The sequence below is a fragment of the Lynx rufus genome, unplaced genomic scaffold (genome assembly GCF_022079265.1).
Source record: "Lynx rufus isolate CCGP_SWC_20201006 ecotype Redwood Valley unplaced genomic scaffold, mLynRuf1.p SCAF_4, whole genome shotgun sequence".
NCBI lineage: Eukaryota > Metazoa > Chordata > Mammalia > Carnivora > Felidae > Lynx > Lynx rufus.
Genome location: NW_025814856.1, coordinates 11,521,741 through 11,534,455, shown reverse-complemented (window position 1 = coordinate 11,534,455; position 12,715 = coordinate 11,521,741).

Genomic DNA, 12,715 nt, shown 5'->3' with positions numbered 1-12,715 from the left:
GTGGGGGGATGGCGGCGGGGTCCCAGAGCCGCAGTGAGGGGCCAGGTGGAGAGGGAGGCAGGGCTTGGTGGCAAGCGGGCCCCTGCTCTGCACGAGGAGGGTATCCCCTGACACAACGTCTCTGCCTCAAGGTTCTCTTTTCTGCTTCGGTTTTACCCCCCTAGGCCTGAATTTGCATCACTGGGACGTTTCTTTTTAAAACTCCCACCTCCCACCCTCTCTGCAGAATCTCTCTGGGTGCAGGTTAAGAGAGGCCACCACACGGGCCAAGCGGTTCCTCCTCAGCTTCAGGCTTCTCAGAAAAGCCGCCCCTGAGGTGCCCGGCTGTGAGATGCCCCGTGGGCTGGCCAGGCGCCCGCTGGCCCGCGAACTCACTGCCTGTTGAGCGCCCCCTGCAGGGGGGGGGGAGATGGCCTCCCGGGCTCCCATTTCACAGAGGAGGACACTGAGGCCAGTGAGCTCAGATCGGGACTCAAACCCACGGTGCCTGGCTGCTCTCTGGGCACTTTCTACCCTCCAGCCGCATGGCGACAGGGGACCAGAAAGAAAGGGCCCCTGGGAGAGCCCGGGCAGGCTCCCGGACATGTGGCCAAGCTGTTGGGCCTCAGTTTCCCCCTATGGCAAAGGGGCTGAGCACCCCTCACTTGCTCCTGTTTGTGGCCCTGATGGCCTTTACATGCGTCCACCCCATCAGCCTCCACTTAAATCTCTTGGTGGCATTGCCCTGGCCGCACAGTAATGTCCCCATGCTTGGCTGTGGCTTTTGAGGCTCTACATGGCCAGCCCTTGCCCTCCACCTGGGCCACGTGCGCCCTTACCGGGTCCCTAAGCACATCAGGCTGCCTCAGGACCCCAGGTCTTTGCACCTGCTATGACTGTCGCCTGGGATACCCTTCCCGCGTCCACCCATGCCCCACACCAATCTACGGATTGCCTCCTCGCCAACCGGTCCCAGCCTGTCGCCAAACTGCCTTCTTCCCTTCCCTTCTCTTTAGCCGTTTTATCCAAAAGTGACATATGGACATAAAAGTGCCTAACCCCACTGGTACAGCTCGATCGATTTTCACAGCACAACACAACCCTGTAACCACCACCGAGTTCAAGAAACAGAACATTCCCAGCCTCACCCTCTCCCGACAAAGCTCCCTTTTGAACTGATGATTCGTGATTCCGTGAGGGGCCCTCCGCCTCTGACGTCGCGGCTCAATGAGCTGCTGGATTTATGGGTCGCATTAATAGAGGACGGACGCCAGAATGAGGGAGGTGATTTCCTTCCTCATTCTGGGCTGGTCAGAGCAGGCAGGAAGCTGCCCCTGCCAGTTTGAAAGGGGGTGGGCACATGGCGGGGGGGGTTCAGGGAAGACCATCAGCCACCGTGGTGCGCGTGTGTGTGCGTGTGTGTGTGCACTTCTGAGTGATGCCCGGGGAGAGGGGGTGTTTAATCTAGACAAGGACAGACCCAGGTCCCTGTCACCTGCTCCAGGTGGCTCCATGGCAGAGCAGGGTGGGGTCCGGGTCCACTCTGAGGGAGCCACCAACTCTCAGCAGACAGTCTCTGGGCTCCAGCGCAGGCTGCTTTGAACGGTAGTGAGCATCCTGTCAGGGGAGAGATGCGAGCCCAGTGCCCCCTTGGCCACAAGCTGAGCAGGAGCTCAGAGCCCAGGCTGACCAGGACAGGGTCGCTTTGCCTCCTGCTCCCCCACCCGGCCCCCCATCAGGAAGGCAGGCATGGAGCACTTCGAGGGCGTGGGGCCCGCACCCGAGACCTTCCTGGGGGGCAGATGGAAACCCAGAACCGGACCGCGGCTTGCCCAGGTCCTCTGGCCAAAAGCAGCTTTCCAAGCGCAGGCCTGGCGTGGAGCTCGGGCTTTGGGTGGAGTTCAGGTCAGGTTATATCTGGCACGGCAGTTCCCTCTCGCCGGCTGCAGCTGCCCGGGGCGGGGACGGCTGGCCATGCTCCGCCACTCGCACTGGCTGCTGGCCCGCAGGTGCTGGGCCGGCCATTTACATAGCCACGCTTGGTCTCCCCCGCCTGGCTCGCCGGCCCGCCCCCCACCTCTCCCCAGGAAAAGGCTCAAGGTCTGAGAGCAGGAGCCGACTCTGAGCCCCACTGAGCTCTCTGAGTATTTTTATTTCACTTCTGCGTTTCACTTTTACTGTCCTGGGTGAAATGTGCGTGTCAGTCAGCCCCCCAGCCGTAGCAACTGGGCCTGGGATGGCCCCGTTCTGTGCCAGCCGGGGGTGGGGGTGGGAAGCAGCAGGTAGACCCGGGTTTGGATCCCAACCCTGCCACCGGTTGGCCTGGGAGCTGCACGTGCCCCACCTGAGCCTCCTGGGAGGTGCCCGGGGCGCAGGAGGAGACCCTAGGCCTGCACCCTGGTGCGGCCCTGCCTCCGGCCTGCTGTGTGGCCGCAGGCAAGTCTCTTCCCCTCTCTGGGCCTCATTTCTCTCCTCTGTGAAATGAAGTTAGCTGCAGCCACATCGTCCTCATGTTGTCTCTCTGATCTAGCGCTCTGCAGGGTCTGGATGGGTGCTTGTCCAGGGGCTTTTTTTTGGGCCGGAGAAAGTGAGGAGAGGCCTGGGGGCGGGGAGGGGCGGGACCGGTTGTATGTCCTTGAATTTGAGAAGCTTGCGCTTGTGTGAGGATCTCAGTGTCAGGCCAGCTTACAATGCAGATTCTTGGGCCCTGCCAGGTCGGTGTCAGCAGGTGCCGAAGCAGGCCCAGAAGCGTCTGTGTGTCTTGGGACAGGACCCAGGGAAGGCGGTGAAGAGGGGAAACTGAGGCACGGAGAGGCGAAAGCGCTTGCCCAGGGTCGCTCGGCAAGCAAGTGGCTGCAGCAGGGTGGAACGGGGGGCTTTTAGGCCCGGGACGGTGGCATCTGTCCCGGCTGCTCTGGGCTCCAGGTGCCTGTGTCCCAGCAGCCGCACAAGTGACAGGGGCTGCCGAGGAACGTGAAGCCTCAGGCTTCCCCCCCGGGAACAGCCTGGAGCTGAGTCGGGGTTTATATAGTGGCTCCCAAAATATCTGGCTGCGGATAGGCCGAGGCCCGCGAGGGTGCGGCTGGCCAATGCCGTGGCTTCCTGTCCTGCCAAGATGTTTCCTGCCGATAGCTGGGCCCAGTGGCCTTATCTCTGACCCCAGGGCCACTGGGAGGACAGCCCCCCCCAACACACACACAGGGGACAGGCTGTTCTGGCCCAAACAGGGGCTGCAGGGACCCAGGAGGAGGTCAGAGCAAGCAGCCCCCGGCAGGTGGTGAGTTACTCAGCCAAAACGCAAGCTTTGGGAAGGAGCACTGGACTTGGAGTCCAACTGCTCCGGAATTGAATCTGGGCCTAAAGGGCTGCGTGACCCTGGGGAGTTGGGCCCCTGTCAAAATTACTCTCATCCATCAAGTGGGGGTGGTGGTGTCTCCAGTTTCTTTTTAACACTTCCCACCCTGGGCCCCCCAGTCTAGCCCCTCAAGGATCCCCGGGTCTGAAGAAGACAGAGCTCGGCCCAGTGCCCCCCCCCCCCCCAGCCTCGCCACATCAAGGCTCGGCTGGAGGGAACCGGGTGTCCATCTGGGTTGACTCCCTGGAGGAGGTGGGAGAGGGGCGTCACAGCCGGGGTTTAAAGGATGTGTAGGAGCTCACAGGACAGAACTCGTGGAAGGGATGGCCAGGCTGAGGGAACAGTGCAAATGAGCAAATGCTTGCAAAGGGCCACGCTCCCCGTTTCACAGAGACTGAGATTCAGAGAGGAAATGATGCCGCGTTTCTGAAACCCCACTCTTTCTGCTCAAGACCTGAGCTCCTCGGCGGGGAGGAACACGTCCCCTCTCAGGGGGGACCCTGGGACCTCAGGAATTGTTCAACGTTTATTTATTTTTGGGACAGAGAGAGACAGAGCATGAACAGGGGAGGGGCAGAGAGAGAGGGAGACACAGAATCGGAAATAGGCTCCAGGCTCTGAGCCATCAGCCCAGAGCCAGACGCGGGGCTCGAACTCACGGACCGCGAGATCGTGACCTGGCTGAAGTCGGACGCTTAACCGACTGCGCCACCCAGGCACCCCAAGAATTGTTTAGATTTCAAAATTGGTTTTATTGTGGCTTACAGTGGCCCACGTTAATAACTCAACATGCTTAACTTGGTGTGTGACACATTTTCTTGCCCGTCTCTGTCCTGCTGATTCACTGCCCCCACACTGCTTTATAAACCGATTTGCCGAAGTTAAACGGTACTCTCTTCATTCACACTGATTCACCTCTGTCCCATCAGCAACGCTGTGGTGCTGGAAAGGTCCCCGAGGTCCTGATGGCAGGGGCTGGGGGTCTGACCGGAGCCACAGGGAGGCGAGGGGCTTTGCCCAGGTGCCGGCTGGGGTCTGTGAGCGGGTCTCTGGCCCTGCCTCTGTCTTGCCGTGTGGCTTCAGGGAGGTTATCCATACCCTCGCTGCCTCCAGAGAGGCCAAGGTGCCCCAAGGTGCCAGCACCCCAAGACCGTTCGCCCCAGAAGACCCAGCCCCCACTCGCTCACCCCATCCTTCCCTCACTGGCTCCGGTTTGGGGCTTTTGTGCACAACGCAGGAAGGGTCAGCGGGGAAAAGAGGTGAGGGGGACTTTCGTTTGGGTCTCCTCTTTAATGTTTTTCAAGAGACGTGAGCAAAATGTCGACCTTTGTTCCATAAATCAGCGCTGCCTCCGTGGGCCCGAGCCGCTTGATCTCCTTCCTGGTCGGAGGACGCAAAAACGTGTGTCCGAAGGACTGAAATACACATACGTGAATATTCACAGCAGCCGAAACGTGGAAAGAGCCCAAGTGTCCACTGAATGGATACACAAAACGCGGTCCATCTGTACAATAGAATAGTACTCAGAAAAAAGGACAAAGCCCTGACACGGGCTACGGCGTGCATGAACCTCGAAAATATCGTGGAGCTAAAAGAATCCAGAGGCAAAAGGCCACAGAGAGCATGGTCCCGTTTATATGAAACGTCCAGAAGAGGCAAATCCTTGGAGCAAGCCAACTGGTGGTGGCCGTGGGGCTGGGGTGGGTGGGGGAGGGTGATGGGGAGTGACTGCCTAACGGGCACAGCGTTTCCTTTTAGGATGATGGAAATGTTCCAGAACTAGATGTCAGTGGTGGCTGCACAACTTCGTGAAGGCACAAAATGCCGCTGCATTGTGTGCTTTAAAATGGCTCATTTCAGGGGGGGCCTGGGTGGCTCAGGTCACGATCTCGCCTTTGTGAGTTCCAGGCCCACATCGGGCTCTCTGCTGTCAGCACAGAGCCCGCTTCGGACCCTCTGTCTCCCTCTCTCTGCCCTCCCCCGTTCGTGCTCTCTCTCTCTTTCAAAAATAAACAGTAAAAATAAGACAGGGGCGCCTGGGTGGCTCAGTTGGGTAAGCATCCGACTTCGGCACAGGTCATGATCTCGTGGTTCATGAGTCTGAGCCCCACGTCGGGCTCTGCGCGAACAGCTCGGAGCCTGGAGCCTGCTTTGGATTCTGTATCTCCCTCTCTCTCTCTGCCCCTCCCCTGCTCTCTCTCTCACAAATAAATAAAACATTAAAATAAAAGAAAAATGGTTCATTTCATGCCTGCTGGGGCTCCTCCTGCAACGTCCCCCAAGTCCCCTCACAGAGGCTTCCCTGAGAGGCAAGGGCAGTGGTGAACCCATTTCCCAAATAACGGACTGAGGCTCAAATGCCCATGTCGCGCTCAGGTCCGGCTGGTTCCAGCACCACTGGCTTGGTGCCCTCCCGGCCCCCTGCCCTGGGTCTGGAACCCGCGGCTCCTCCCTTCCCAAGCGGTGGTGCGGTGGGGACTGCAGTGTAACCACATGGCTACACACACACACACACACACCCTCACGTGGCCAGGCTCCTGCTGGGATGCATTGCCAGGTGCAACCTGTTTCTCTTGGAAGGGAGCAGAGTCAGGAGCGGCACGGGAAGTTCTCTCAGCGTCTGAACGCAGGCCGCGCGGGGGCCGGGCTGTGCAGGAACTGCCAAGGGGCTGGGGTGTCCAGGGCTTTGACCTGGAGAGGGAGCTCCCCGGCTGTGGGTCTGGGGGGTGGGGGGTGGGGGGGCGCTGGTCCCACTCCCGGCCGAGTGACCCTGGGCCTGTCTTCTGCTCTCTGACCTCAGGTTTCTGGGCTGTGAAATGGGCTGTGAAATGGGCCGTAGCTCTGAGGCATGAATGAAACGACCGAGGGGCTCAGCAGAGGGGAACCCCACCTTCCAGACCGAGGTGGGGACGGAGAGGGCTGTTTGCATCGTCGATGGGAAACACTGGTTTGAAAGCAAATAACCAACAGCAGGGCACTTCCTCAAAAATTAAAAATAGGATTGCAGCCGGTGGATGGGTGAACAAGATGTGGCACACACGTGCGATGGGACATGACGCAGCCTTCAAGAGGACGGGCGTTCTGACAGAGGGCGCCACGTGGAGGGATCCGGGGGCCGCGACCGGACAGATGCTGTGCGATGTCACGTGTTGGACGTCCCCGGAGTCATCGGAGTCACAGAGACCGCCGATGGTGGGCGCCAGGGGCGGGGGAGGGGAACGGGGGGGGGCGCTAGTGTTTAACAGGTACAGAGGTTCGGCTTGGGAGGATGAGCAGGTTCTAGAGATGGACGGTGGTGACGGCTGCACGACCACGTGCGTGCGCTTCGTGCCGCCGAACTGTGCGCTTAAAGATGGTGAATCGCATGTTGTGTGATTTGCCACAATTAGAAACAAACAAACCAACCAACAAAAAGGCAAACAGCCTGACGATCCTTCCCTGTTGGAGCTGCCGTGGGCTCAGCTGCGCTAAAGGATTTCCCCCAAGCCCCTGGCAAGCTCCAGCTCGACCTGCAGGACCTACTACTGATGCCTCTTCCTCCAGGCAGCCCTCGCTGATCTCCCGGGTAGGTCCCAGCTCTACCGCTGTCCCCGACCCCACCCCCCGCCCCGCCACCCAGCCCTTCATCTGGCCAACCCCTGAGCCCCTGGAGCTGGAGTGTCCAGGAGCGAGCCTAGGCTGGGGTGAGGGGTTGGGGAGTGGGGAGCCCCGCTTTGAGGGTGGGAGAGTAGACAGCAGCAAGGGAAGGGACACTTAGGAGACCAAGACCCCCGCGCTCAAGAGGCACTGTTGACTCACCCGCCTGCACCTGCCGTGTGGCCCGAGGAGACCCCAGTGTGGGGACAGAGCGGGATATGCATTCAGGCCGCCAGGACCGGGCGGGGGCTGCAGGACCCAGAGGGCCACGTGACCGACAGCGACTCTTGAACCTGGCCCGGTCCCGAGTGGGGAGGAAGGGGCCCTGCGGGGAGAAGCGGGCAAGGCAGGAAAGATTGTCCTTTCAAAGGCCAGTTGTGAAAGCGAGCGTGTGTCTGTGCGTTGTGTTCGTGTCTGTTATGTTTGTGTCTGTGTGTCGTGGGCCTGTGCCGTACGTGCGCGTGTTTCTGTCCCCTTGTGTCCACGTGCGTATGTGGCAATTTTGAGGAACTGAATCCCCTGGTCGGATGTGTTTGCCACCCAGAGGGTGTGGGAGGCGCCTCCCTGCCCTACAGCCCCACTGTCCCCAGGCCTTCTGGGCTCTCGGCCACACCCCAACCCTGACCTCTTCTCTCTCTCACCCCCCGCCCCGGGCCCCCCAACTTCCCTCCTGCCTGAGCTCTCCTCTCCCATCAGCTGTCAGGGGAAGATGTGGAAACCTGAAACCCTCTGCGGCTCCCACCGCTGGCTCCAAGTCTCTCTGTCCCCTGTCCCAAGTCGCCGGCTCCACGGAGAGTTCTCTGAAACATCTTCTGGCCCCGTGCCAGGGCCGGGGCCTCCTTGTCCCCACCCAGCCCCCCATGTGCCACGAGCACAGAGATATCTGTCCCCCACACCCCACTGTCCCCCAGAGGAGGGGTTTTTCTGGCTATTTGCCTCCTTGCATTGAGAACAAGGCCTGGTACAGAGCAGGTGCTCAATAAATAGCTGAATGAATGGGGGTGGGGGAGGGGCTGGAGAGGGCAGAGGAGCGAACAGGGTGAGGCCTTTGCTGTGGGTCTGGGCCTGGTGGGGGGGACACATTCTGGGGAGTTGGTGAAACCCCATGAGCCGGGCACCTCATGGTCTAAGAAGCATCCCTTTGATGCGCTGGACTCAAGGGCAAGTGTCATCCGTGGGGTGGGGACCGCCAGGGGCTGGGCTCATCCAGTGCAGTGGCTTAGGCTGGGTGAGGTGTGGGGGACGGGGGTGGGGGGGGGAGGCGAGAAGCAGGCGGTGGGTGCAGAGGTGAGACTTAGGAGGCGGAGCGAGCAGGAACATCACCGCGGTCTTTCCTGGGATGCCGGACGACCTCAAGACCACCTGGCTTCAGGATCCGTCTGAGCGGTGGAGACAGAACCGTGGGGGCGGGAAACACAGGGGGAGAAGGTAGCCCAGAAGCCAAGGGCGGAGGGGGCAGCTCAACAAAGGGGGTGTGGCCAGCACCCCACTCGATCCGCCCCCCCCGCCCCGCCCCCCGGAGCCTGACTGTGGGTGGGCGGTCCAGACCGAAGTGGGGTTAGAACACGAGGGAACCACAGCACCCCCAGCCGGGCTGCAATGAAAACGTCCGGTAACACTAAGCGCTGGTGAGGATACGGAGCCCAGGGAGTGCTCCCTCGCTGCCGTGGGAGGCAGAGTGCTCGAACCACCGCGGAAGGCTGTTGGTCCGTGTCTACCGAAGCCGAACCTAGATCTCCCCTCCCCTCGAACCCAGACATCCTACCCGCGGGTGTTTACCCACAAGAGAAGAAACACGCAGCAGCCACAAGACGCGCCAGGAGCAGGTTTTTCCTAATAGCTCTGAACTCCATCCCAGCGCGCGTCAGCCGGGGAACCGGGCCGACAAGCTGCATCGGCCACACCGCGGAATAGTATGCAGCCGGGAAGAGGGGAGGACGTGGGTGACCCTTAAAGGAGCCGAGCAGAGGTAGATCCCCGGGGTTCTGTTTGCCTGAATTCGAGAACGGGTAGATGAAGCAAGGGCGCCAGCGAGAGCCCCGTGGTTCCCTCTGGGCGGCCGCATGAGGGAGCCTGCGGGGCGGGCCGGGGGCAGGGGAGCGGAGGGAGGGGTGTTATGTGTGCACCTGAACACACGGAGGTAAGCGTGCATCAGGCTTCACACAAGATCTGCGTGTTTGGCATGTTTTGCCGCTTCGTTTTATCACCATCCAAAAGTGAATATACACGGGGCGCCTGGGTGGCTCAGTGGGTTAAGGGTCGGACTTCGGCTCAGGTCATGATCTCCCGGTTCGTAGGTTCGAGCCCCGCGTCGGGCTCTGTGCTGACGGCTCGGAGCCTGGGGCCTGCTTCGGCTTCCGTGTCCCCCGCCTCTGTCTGCCCCGCCCCGCTCACGTTCTGTCTCTCTCTCTCAACAATAAATAAACATTAAAAAAATTAAAAAAGCGTGTGGTGATGTGGATGCGAAGCGGCGTGTAGGGCTGGGGTCACTGTGAGGAGGGGCCGGCGCTCACTCAGGGCGGAGCAGGGGCTGATGGGAGAGGCCGGTTGGCGCAGAGGAAAGGGCTCATCCAAAAGAACTTGCCAGAAATTTCCAGGCACAGTATGCCCAGTTTGGCCAGGTGCCATGGCCTTGTAGCCTTATAACAACAACGACGACAACAAACAGTGAAATCCCTCAAAAAATGAAACGTGAATTACCGTATTTATGGCTAGCAATTCCCCTCCCCAGTATAGACCCCAAAGAACCGAAGGCGGGGACTCAGACAGATACTTGCCACCCGTGTTCACAGCCACGCCAGTCGCAGTCGCCAAAAGGTGGAAGGAACCCAAGTGCCCCTCAGTGGATGAGCTCGTAACACACGGTAGCACATTAGTCATAACGAGGAGTGAAACGAAACGTGCCACAGTGAGGATGAACATTTTGCACAGCGAAAGGAGTGAGTCACAAAGACACAAACACCATATAATTCCATTGACATGAGGTGTCCAGGAGAGGTAAATGGGCAGAGGCAGAAGGCAGATTGGCAGTTGCCAGGGGCCGGACGAGGGGGCGGGGAGCGGCTGCTCGTGGGGACAGGTTTCCTCTTGGGGTGATAGAACGTTCTGGAATTAGAGGGAGGTGGTAGTTGCATAATACTGTGAATGCCCTAAATGCCACAGATTTGCTCACTTGAAAATGGTTAACTCTATGTCATGTGAACTTCACCTCAGTTGAAAAGTGATGACGATTTGGTGGCCCCGTGCTCTTCGCGCCTTCTGGAAGGATCGTGGCCCCTAGAGAGGGCAACTGAATAGTTCCCGCTTGGTTGACAACAACCTAAAACTTCCTTCTTCACGAGACTTTTTCTGCTAATGAAATGGCCTGCAGCAGCCCCGACACAGACGTGGAACCAGGCCCAGAGAGGGTAAGGGGCCTGCTCAAGGTCACACAGTAAGGGAAGCTGGTCTGTGGGGCTCAGTTTTGGCCTGGGGACCCTGGGAAAGCCTGCGTGAGACACAGACCCAGTTCCCTGTTTGTTGAATAAGGAGCTGGAAGGGGTGGGTGAGGGGCACCCAGTCGGCCCTCCTCCAAGGCCCCTGTCCCCCACCCCCCAGAGGGCAGCCAGCACAGGCTGGGTGGGCACCACTGGGCATAGGGCACCTGCCTAGTCCTGGCCTGTCTTTGGGCCTCAGTTTCCCCTGTGTACAGTGGGGGCTGCAGGGCTGGGGCAGGCACTGGGCCACCTGCACCTCGGGTTCCCTGAGGTGGAGAGGGTCAGCTTGACCCCAGGCTGGCCCTGAGTTGATTCTTCTGGCCAGGACAGAACGGCCACTGAGGATCACAGGCACCACCCTGAGATCAGGGCCCCCAGTCACCTCCACCCCCATCTGCTGCTTCCCTAGCTTCTTCCACCGTGTCTGAGAAGGCACCACGGGGCCATCAGGGGGCATTCAGGACCTGTCACCTTTGTGACCTTTCCAAGCCTCAGTGTCCACATCTGTCACAGTCAGGCTGCAGTGAGGACCCCCAGGAGGAACAGCAGGGCTCCAGGGCACCCCTGTGTTCAGAGAGGGCCTGTCCTGCCTACCTTTCCAGGTGGCCCAAGTCCTGGGTTGATTTCTGACCTGTAGGTGCCCCCTTGTGGCGATGACTGGCAGAACCTGGGGTGCATCCACAGGTCCCCGTGCCAGCCCCACGCTGCCCCGGAGCCTGGGGACGCAGCAGTGACTAACCAGACAGGGAACCCTGCCCTTGAGGGCCTTGTAAGGCAGATGGGGGACACAGGAAAATGTGGAACAAGGGACAGTTGCACGTAGGGACAAGCTGGAGTGGCAGCGGGGAGGTGACATTCGAGTTGAGCTGCAGCCAAGAGAAGGGTGCCCCAGGAGAGAGAGACTGCAGGTACAAAGGCTCCGAGGGGAGACAAGCTTGGGGCAAAGAGGTGGGGGTGGCAGGAGCGGAGGGAAGGAGGGTGTGAGTGGAAGCCGTGGAGTTTTACTCTTGAGGGCACTGGGGAGCCATGGTGGGATTTTGAGCAGGGGAGAAACAGGATCTGAACTGCAACCTTTATTAAGAGCCATCCTAGGCCACCACAAAAACACCAATGATACCCATGTATTGAACAAGTCTCCATGCATGTACCACTGACCGGAAGAAATGAACCTGACAGATGCAGTTGAACCCGTGGTCTCTGGCTGTCCCTCTCCACCCCGCAGCGTACCGTGGTCAAGAATTTGGAGTTAGTCCTTCCTTCATATGGTTTATACTTTATTACGTACTATGTTGGCCATAAACAATATGATTTGTGTGACTATAAACTCTGTATTAGTGGGACCACATCCTCCTGCGATCTGCTCATTTCGTGAATATTGTTTGCATTTGTAAACTATTAATAGTTTTATTTTTTAAGCTCTGAAGAACTGAGGTGTAACATGCCCACATGAAGTGTGTAAAGTGCACACGTGTTAAGTGTATGGCTCGGTGCATGTTACCTACACGCACACGAGCGTGTGCAACACGCAGATCAAAATGTAGGATCTTCCCATCATTCCAGAAGGTTCCCTCCAGTCCACAGCCTCCTGCCCCCGGCCGTAGGCGTCGCTCATGCCCGTGCTCCCTTCCGTGGTGGCGTGACGCTGGCTCTTGTGCCTTTTCATTGCTGTGTCCCATCCTGTTGAGTGGGGCAGCCACCGTTTGAATTTCCAGTTTGGGGCTATCGTGAGTCAGGCCGCTGTGAACACTCCATTGGTGAACTTTTGTGGACTCACGGGCTCACTTGTCTTGGGTCACTTGCCCAGGCATGGAACCATGCGGTCGCAGGCTGGGCGAATGTTCAGCTCTGGGAGGGGGGCGGGGAAGCCACTGAGCCCGGCTGTGGGATGTGGCCGGTCAGCACACCCAGCCCTGGCCGTTCACTGAGCGAGCAGAATATCCGCCTGGATGGACACAGTTGCTCGGCCCTCCTTCCCCTGGCTCCATGTGGGTTGTGTCCCGCTGTTCGCTCTAACAGGGCAGCTGGTCGTGAGTGGGCGCCTTCTCGAACACGTCTCTGTCCAGGGGCCTGTGATGGAACTCGGGCCAGCGTGGCAGGACAGCAAGGACATTATGACTTTCACGAGCCCCTAAGTGAGTTTCAGCATCTCCCAGTCGCACCTGTGAAATCCGGGGGACTTTGGGGTCCCCGTTCCTGGCCCTTCCTGCTTGTCCGCGAAAGCCTCCTTTCTGATGCTTGGCGGGAAATGGGATCATTTGGAGTGGGGAAG